The sequence below is a fragment of the Lampetra planeri genome, chromosome 4 (genome assembly GCF_965212315.1).
Source record: "Lampetra planeri chromosome 4, kcLamPlan1.2.h2, whole genome shotgun sequence".
Classification (NCBI taxonomy): domain Eukaryota; kingdom Metazoa; phylum Chordata; class Hyperoartia; order Petromyzontiformes; family Petromyzontidae; genus Lampetra; species Lampetra planeri.
In genome coordinates, this window is record NC_136110.1 from 18,065,076 (window position 1) to 18,073,398 (window position 8,323).

The 8,323-nt window shown below is 50.5% G+C and overlaps 1 long non-coding RNA gene and 1 other non-coding gene across 2 annotated transcripts; both read left to right on the forward strand.

Annotated features, from left to right (window-relative positions):
• The first annotated feature begins 692 nt into the window (after positions 1-692).
• Positions 693-1,217, forward strand: LOC144718009 (uncharacterized). The gene is made up of 2 exons (XR_013585171.1): positions 693-775; positions 831-1,217. It is a non-coding gene; the product is annotated as an uncharacterized LOC144718009 (long non-coding RNA).
• A 5,830-nt stretch (positions 1,218-7,047) lies between these two features.
• TRNAS-GCU (transfer RNA serine (anticodon GCU)) lies at positions 7,048-7,129 on the forward strand. The gene has a single exon. It is a non-coding gene; the product is annotated as a tRNA-Ser (tRNA).
• Positions 7,130-8,323: the final 1,194 nt, after the last annotated feature.

Below are 8,323 nucleotides of genomic sequence, written 5' to 3' on the forward strand. Positions count from 1 at the left end.
GGACGGACCCCCCGGACCCCGCAGCGTTTCCTCGTGGGCGCGGCCCAAGCAAGGTGCTCCAGTCAACCCGGGACGGGGACCGGCATCTCGGGGGGCTATGTCATGCCGCCGCCACGAAGCCGTTCAGCAGGCGCCCCATCTCCGACCTCGCCACCACCAAGCGACGGAGCCGACCCCGCGTCCCCCTCACCTCACCTCACATGAACACACCCGCACTCATTTCCCCCCCCCCCATAGAGCTCCTAGAGGAGGTCACCTGGCCGACCGGTTTTTATCCGAGAAGCCCTTACCGGGATTAAACTTTCACGGTTTCCGGCGACCAGGGAATTGGACGACCTCCCCCGACGCTACTTTGCACCGCGGCGCTGCGACCGGCCTTAAGATTGCAAGGTCGCAGCGAGGGGCCACTCGGCCACCGCGGGTGAAACGCATCCCACACACCCCACACACGCAAGTATCGACGGGGCAGGCAGAGGGAATAAGCATTGTGATGGAGGAGCATCATTAGAAAACACGCAGCGCATCTGAATTGCATAATCAGGCACCCCCGCACAGGAAACGGAGGGACGGCATAATTACGCTCGGGCACGCAGGCACCATTGTTAGGGGAGTTAAAGGATAAGGCTGTTGGTATGAGTAATCGGGAGAGCGAAGTCACGCGGGGAGCCGTGCATAAATTCCCACGGCGCACCTTTGTGACGGACGCCGCCGCATAAACTGCGATAATGGGGGGGCCTGCGTGAGAAAGGGATTGATTGGAATTTGCGCCGCGCAGGTTGAGCATTAATTAGCATATCAAAAGCGGATTGATTGGAATTTTCGCCGCGCAGGTTGAGCATTAAGTAGCATATCAAAAGCGCCCGGAACCGCGGTGCGCGTGCCAGAGGGTCGCGAGCCTATTGTCCAGAGCCACATTCCCTTTGAGGTAGGGAGGATAAATAGTGGGCGCAAAGGGGAAATCGGGCTCTTACTCCAGCGCCAGGCGACCAGACGCAGCTCCAGCCAGCGACCCGGACGTCCGTGCGACGCGCCGAGGTACGCTGTTAGCACAAGGATCAGCGGACCGCCGTGGACACTTAACGGTGAGTAAGGAGGTAAAAGTAGGATCATAGCCGATAAATAGAGAATAGATTCAGAGGTATCGGCGTAGGCCAGCCTCGTCGACTCACTGATTTAACATCTAGTTCCAGGTAGCGGATAATAAATCATTAATAGCTGATCGTGGCCTCGTGTGATCTCGTGTTATAAGTGCGAACGCGTGTGGTACTGTGTATGCGTAAGCTCGCGGCGTGCGTAATCGGCGTACCCCAGGTGCGCGATCATAACGTGAGCGGCCAGCGCGGCGCAGAGCGGCGCAAGAGTGGGTATCGCGTGTGGAGCTGTATGTGTGTGTGCGCGCACGTTCACGACGTGTATAATACAGGTGCGCGATCCTAACGTGAGTGGTCAGTGTTGAGTGAGTGCCGCACAGAGCTGTGTGTGGGTGTGCGCGTACGTAATTAACCATGCCTACTACGCGGACCCGCGGGGGAGGGGAATCCTCGAGCGACGGCTCTCACTCCATGGGTGAAGAACCCAGCAGCGGTTCGCCTAGCAGCGAGGGGGCGAGTAATGAGGTTAACCCGGCCGTTAGGGGTACCGAGGGAGGGATCTCGGGGGCTAGCGACCCCCACACAGCCACGCAGGCTGTGTGTCGGAGATTTGGCTCCAACCTCGCTGCAGCAACACATCATCACTTTCAGTTTCAGTGGGAACAGTGTTGTTGATCTCCCATTTTTGCCAGTGTATCCAAGTCTGGAGTTATACTGGTAGGAACGAAGTGGACCAGACACCAATAGATTATATCGTCCGTCCATCCGCCCGTCCGTCCGTCCGTGTAGCAACATCGCCCCCTACTGCAAACACTTGGCATGACCCTACAAAAACCTTTAGACTCAGTGACGCTATCCTGGCTAAACAAGTGTAACATTCCCTTATAATTCCCTCAAATAGCTTTTAATTAAAACATTTAAATTAATGAGGCTTTCCTGGCTAAACACGTGCAACATTCCCTTGTAATTCCCTGAGATAGCTTTTAATTAAAACTTTGAAATTAAATAAAAAACTCACAGCACCCTAATAATTCCCTGAGATAGCTTTTAATTAAAACTTTTAAATTAAATTAAAAACTCACAGCGCCCTAAAGCCTACAACTAGGCCTAAAGCCTAGAATTAGGCCTGAAACTCTCCTTTCGTATCGTACCCCCGCGTGTGTGAAAGGGAGTTAATGTTTAACAATGTTACATTCCCTCATGTTTTTAAATAGAAACATTTAAATTTAAAGCTTTTACATTAATAATTAAAACATTTCAATTAAAAATTAACTCACGGCGGCGTAAAGCCTACAGCTAGGCCTAAAGCCTAGAACTAGACCTGAAACTCTCCCTTCGTATCGTACCCCCGCGTGTGTGAAAGGGAGTTAATGTTTAACAATGTGTAATGCGGGCGAAAGCGACCTTCCGGATGTGACGTCACGAGGAGGCGGAGCCAGGTGACGTGGGTGAAAGGTAGGGGGTCCTTAAGCGCGTAAACCGGAAGGAGAAGTCAGTCGGGGTGTGAATGGAAAGGTGTGGGGCCACGCGGGCGTACGAGCCGAGGGGGCACCGTCAGAAGCGGGAGCCAACCCTGGGAACAGTAGGGAGCTACTGGGAGGTGCAAAGCTGCAGATAGAGATAGGCAGTAAGGCTGTGTGTGAGGGGCAGCGGGGTGGCTGCCAAGAGTCGCAGGAGCGACGAGAAGGCGAGACAGCACGAGGCTGTCAGAGCTGCAGCAGGAACAGCCAAGGGAGCTGTGTGGGGCTGCAAGAGCGACAAGAACAGCAGCGGGGCTGCTGATGTGGACTGGAGTGACATCGGAACCAGCACAGAGAGAATAAGAGAGACAGCCGTGTGGGAACGCAGTACGGACCGAATAAAGGACACTGAGCCAGAGACCGTGGTCAAGTCTTTTATTACACTGGGGTCAGAAGTGAAACGGCATGTCTAAGCAAGTAAGGAAGAAAATTCCCCCGGCGCCAGCATCGGCTTCTTCGTCCGACGACGACGAATTCCCTCCGACCACGGATTCTGCTGGGGTGGTGGAGGAGAGCCCTGCTGAGGCGAGCACGGGGACGGGCGTGGAAGATATCGGCGCGATGGCGGGTCCGTCAACAACATCGGACGCTGACCAAAGATGGCAACAGGTGGCAGAACAACTGAAGACACTCAAGGACGTCCTGGCGCATCTATGTCACCTCGTTACGCCAAGGACGATGATGGAACGAGAAGGTGCTCCACGGGCCGCCACGTTGCCTGCCCTGCCGCCGCCATTGGCCACGCGGCAAGAAGACGCCATCTTGCGCGCTCCTCGGCGCCAAACCGCCATCTTGGCCACGCCGCGGGCCGACGCCATTTTGAATTTGCCTCCAGAACAACCATCATTGGAAGACGGCGTAAAGAGGAGTCGGAGTCGCCACCTTACTACAGTTAAGGAATTCTCTATCGGGGGCGATTGGAGCGCTTTCGCCTGCCGATTTTTGGCGGCGGTTCGTTCAGCAAGATGGACCGATGCGGAGGCCTTGGAAGTGTTGCCGACTCTACTGGACGACGAATCTGTTCGATTTTTCCGTTCCATAACGGCCGATAAGAAGAAGACTTTATGTGGAGTTTTTGAGGAAATGGCCGACGCCTATGAGCCACCTGACGACGCGCATCGGCGATTCGCTCAACGACAACGAGCACCCGAAGAATCGCCCGTGGCGTTCAGGGGTGCGGTGTTGGAGCTGGCCATGGCAGCATATCCTGACACGCCACAGGATCTGCTCGAGCCTCTCATATTGGGGAAAATGCTGGAGCTGTCTCGGGATCTGGGGATCCCCATGCCTGTGTGTGGGCATGAGAAGCTCACGTCCCGGGCGGCAGCAAAGTGTCTGGATGCGCAGTTTAATCTCCGTCGCTGGAAGCAAGTGGCGGCATGGACGGGTGGGCCCGTCAAGGAAGGAGGCGCGATGGGGTGGGACCCCACAAGGGCGATCTATGTGCCGGATGAGCGGGGTCTGTTGCTGCTGACTCTGACTCTTCCCCGCCTGCGTCCATTGATCTTGCTGGAGCGCCTGTCGTACCTGTTCCAGACAGGCCGACCGTGACACCGCGGGGGAGGAGTGGGCCTGTTCGGAGGGCGCCTGCCAGGGCTGCGGTACCTTCAAGCCCGGCGACCCTTCCGACCCCGCTGCAGGCGCATTCGCGGAATACGACCAAGACTGATTCGTCAGGGACACGAGATGTCGGTGGACTTCCAATCGCAGCAGGGGAATTACCCCCTGTCATTTCTCGTGTTCCTTCGCGTCCCCGTTCTACAAGTGGGCCGCCGACCGTCCGGGACGGGCCGGCGACCCGCACTCGTTCCAAATCGCTTACGTTTCGTTGATTGTATGTTGTTATTGTTCTTGTTCTTGCCGTCGTATTTATCGCATGCTTTCGTACGTTCGTCGATGTTACTTGTGTGTTGTTCTTGTTGTTATATTGCATGCTTAGTGTCCTTTAAGGGGGAAGGTCGGTTCACCGCATTACGCTTTGGTGTTGTTCAGCCGAGGTCGGCTGGGTTTTTTCTATGGGGGAGGGTGGTGTAATGCGGGCGAAAGCGACCTTCCGGATGTGACGTCACGAGGAGGCGGAGCCAGGTGACGTGGGTGAAAGGTAGGGGGTCCTTAAGCGCGTAAACCGGAAGGAGAAGTCAGTCGGGGTGTGAATGGAAAGGTGTGGGGCCACGCGGGCGTACGAGCCGAGGGGGCACCGTCAGAAGCGGGAGCCAACCCTGGGAACAGTAGGGAGCTACTGGGAGGTGCAAAGCTGCAGATAGAGATAGGCAGTAAGGCTGTGTGTGAGGGGCAGCGGGGTGGCTGCCAAGAGTCGCAGGAGCGACGAGAAGGCGAGACAGCACGAGGCTGTCAGAGCTGCAGCAGGAACAGCCAAGGGAGCTGTGTGAGAGTACAGCAGCGGAGCTGCTGTGGGGCTGCAAGAGCGACAAGAACAGCAGCGGGGCTGCTGATGTGGACTGGAGTGACATCGGAACCAGCACAGAGAGAATAAGAGAGACAGCCGTGTGGGAACGCAGTACGGACCGAATAAAGGACACTGAGCCAGAGACCGTGGTCAAGTCTTTTATTACAAATGTTACATTCCCTCATGTTTTTAAATAGAAACATTTAAATTTAAAGCTTTTACATAAATCATTAAACATTTAAATTAAAAATTAACTCACAGCGCCCTAAAGCCTACAGCTAGGCATAAAGCCTAGAACTAGGCCTCAATCTCTCCCTTCGTATCGTCCGATTAGGTGTAGCAACATCGCCCCCTACTGCAAACACTTGGCAGGACCCTACAAAAACCTTTTGACTCAGTGGGGCTTTCCTGGCTAAACAAGTGTAATAATACATTATGTTTATATTCTTTGGTTATTCGTTCCTACCAGCCCACCCCGCAGGGTCCTGTTTTTGGTTGTGGCAATTCTCAGGATATATCTGAGGTGCTGATCCGTTAACTTTGATCTGTGACGAGCTTTGTTGGCGTTCATGACACTGAATGTCTGCTCACACACATTAGTCAAGCCAAACAAAGTCAGTATCTTCTGTGCAGGTTTGGAAACGTGGCTCTGTTAAGTGAAGCATAAAAGTCATTCAGTTGAACTTCTCCTTTAGGATGGAGTCAGACTGAAGATCTATCAGCAGCTCCTGTGGTGCTGTTTCAGGGTCTTGTGACAGGGCACAGGACACCAGCTGAAGTGACTGTTCAATGTTTTCGAAATCAGAGAACCTACGGCAGAATTCTCCGTGCAGGTCCTCAAGTGATTTGCTGTATTTTTTTGCGTTTCGCGGTGCCTCTTCCTGCATGGCAAGTGTGGGGAAATGAGCAAAAGATTTGTTCGCAACTTGTCTGGAGAACAAAGTGAGCTTGAATTTGAAGGCTTTCACATGTTTGTACATGTCGTGAACAAACTGATCTTTCCCCTGCAGTTTCACATTCAGCTCATTCATGTGTGAAAATATGTCCACAGCAAACGCAAAGTCACTAAGCCAGTTCTTGTCGCTTAGCTCAGGGAATTCGTCAGATTTCCCCATCAACTCCAAAAATGCGATGATGTCCTCTTTCAGCTCCCACACTCGTTGTAACACTTTCCCCAAACTTAACCAGCGGACACGAGAGTGGTACAGCAAGTCCTGATGATCCGCATCAGTTTCCTCCAGGGAGGTAATAAACTGACGGTGCTGAAGTCCCCTTGCTCGTATAAAGTTCACAAGTTGTACGACTGGATTCACGACATGATTAAGCTGCAATACAGACTTACACAGGGATTCCTGATGGATGATGCAGTGAAGGAAAATAAGATCCTGGACAGAGTTTTCCTCTTTCACTTTACCCTGGATTCTTTTCAGCAGCCCAACATTTTTTCCAGTTAAATTTGGCGATCCATCCGTTGTGACATTGACAAGTTTACTCTCCAAGGTAGCGTCATTCTTTCGATGACAGCAGATACCTGGTTATACAAGTCATCTCCCCGCGTTGTTCCTTTCAGGGACTCCATGGTCAAAAACTCCTCTGTTATCGCAAAACTGTCGTGAATGCCTCGGATAAAAATGAGGTGCTGAGCAGTGTCTTTTACGTCCGTACTTTCATCCAGTGCTAGTGAATATAATTCAAAGGAATCAGACTTTTTGTTTAATTGACTGGCTATCTTTTTAAATCCTTTATATTAAGTTCACTTGCGCGCTTGCTTGCTTGTGCGCTTACGACCGTGCAAATCTTTCGGTCGTTTTTTAACCCACTTTCCGTGATCCAATCGAACTGACATTTTCCACACAGACTCGTTGTGCGTGACAATTTATTTTCGTGAAAAATGTTTTCCAAAATTTTACACTTTTTAGGAAAAAATAATGGTATGACTGTGTGTGTGGGGGGGGTCTGTTTGTATGTATGTGCGTGCAAGTCTTCGTCCTGGTTCTGTTTGTATGTGCTTGTGTGTGAGAGTGCGTGAGACGAGGTGGCCGAGTGGTTAAGGCGATGGACTGCTAATGAATTGTGCTCTGCACGCGTGGTTTCGAATCCCTCCTTCGTCGCGATTTTTTTTTTTAAATCCTTTATATTAAGTTCACTTGCTTGCTTGCTTGCGCGCTTAAGACCGTGCAAATCTTTCGGTCGTTTTTTTACCCACTTCCCGTGAACCAATCGAGCTGACATTTTGCACACAGACTCGTTGTGCGTGACAATTAATTTTCGTGAAAATTATTTTCCAAAATTTTACACTTTTTAGGAATTTTTTTTTATATGGAATTACCAATTGCTTAATGGTGGCAGCCATCTCAAGCCAGAGGACGAGAGGACGCTAGTTTTACGGGTTAATTTTTTATCAATCAGTTCCACACGGCGAGTCACAGTCCTGCGTGATAAACTGACTTTTTCAAATTTGCTTTAGATCTCCGGACACAAGATGTCTGCTGTCTGTAGCATGCATTCTTTTACAAACTTGCCTTCGGAGAAAGTGGTAATGAGTGGTAATGTTGGTGAGAAGAAGGTTTTAAAGAAAATTTAAATCGAAGTGAAAAAGGAAATTATTGAAAAGTTTGTATAATTAATGATTTTTCAAACTTTATGTTTTCTGTGCTTAAAACTCTTTTAAAAACTGTGGGGTCTAGAACGGACTCGGGAAATTCGGAGAGAACTCGGAGTTAAGTTTTGTTTGTTTTGTTGAATTACACAAAGCGTAACAGTTATGTATATAACTTTTGTTCTATAAAATTCCTAGTAAGATATTAATTTTGTAAGTGTAGTCATACCCCTCCCCCTCATTCAAGCAGTAATTTAGAGAGCGACAACGCCGAGTATGTAAATCGCTAACATAAGAACCCGTTAATCTCTTCTCGCATCATTCATACAATGATGGGGTGAAGTAAACGTTCATACGATATTACGGTGAATGCTTCCAAAAACAATACTGTACCCAAATATTACTGTTAACTTACTTTCAATATAAACATGAATTGCTCATACGAATATTCTCTCTCTCTCTCAGAATCGACCGACTGATGTAGCAGACGAAACAATCATCTTGTTGAACGATTCTAAACCTTGATGCGGCAATGTTAGTTTTCTCTGTTGTTCAAGGCAGGGGCGGTTTCTTCATTAGGGCGATTGGGCGACGCACCACCAAAGTGTAAAAGGGACTTTTTCAATCACATTAACATTCAACCACAGAGTCACGCTAGCCGTTACTGTGCCTCTGGATATAGTCCAATCAGCGTCATGTCACGTTC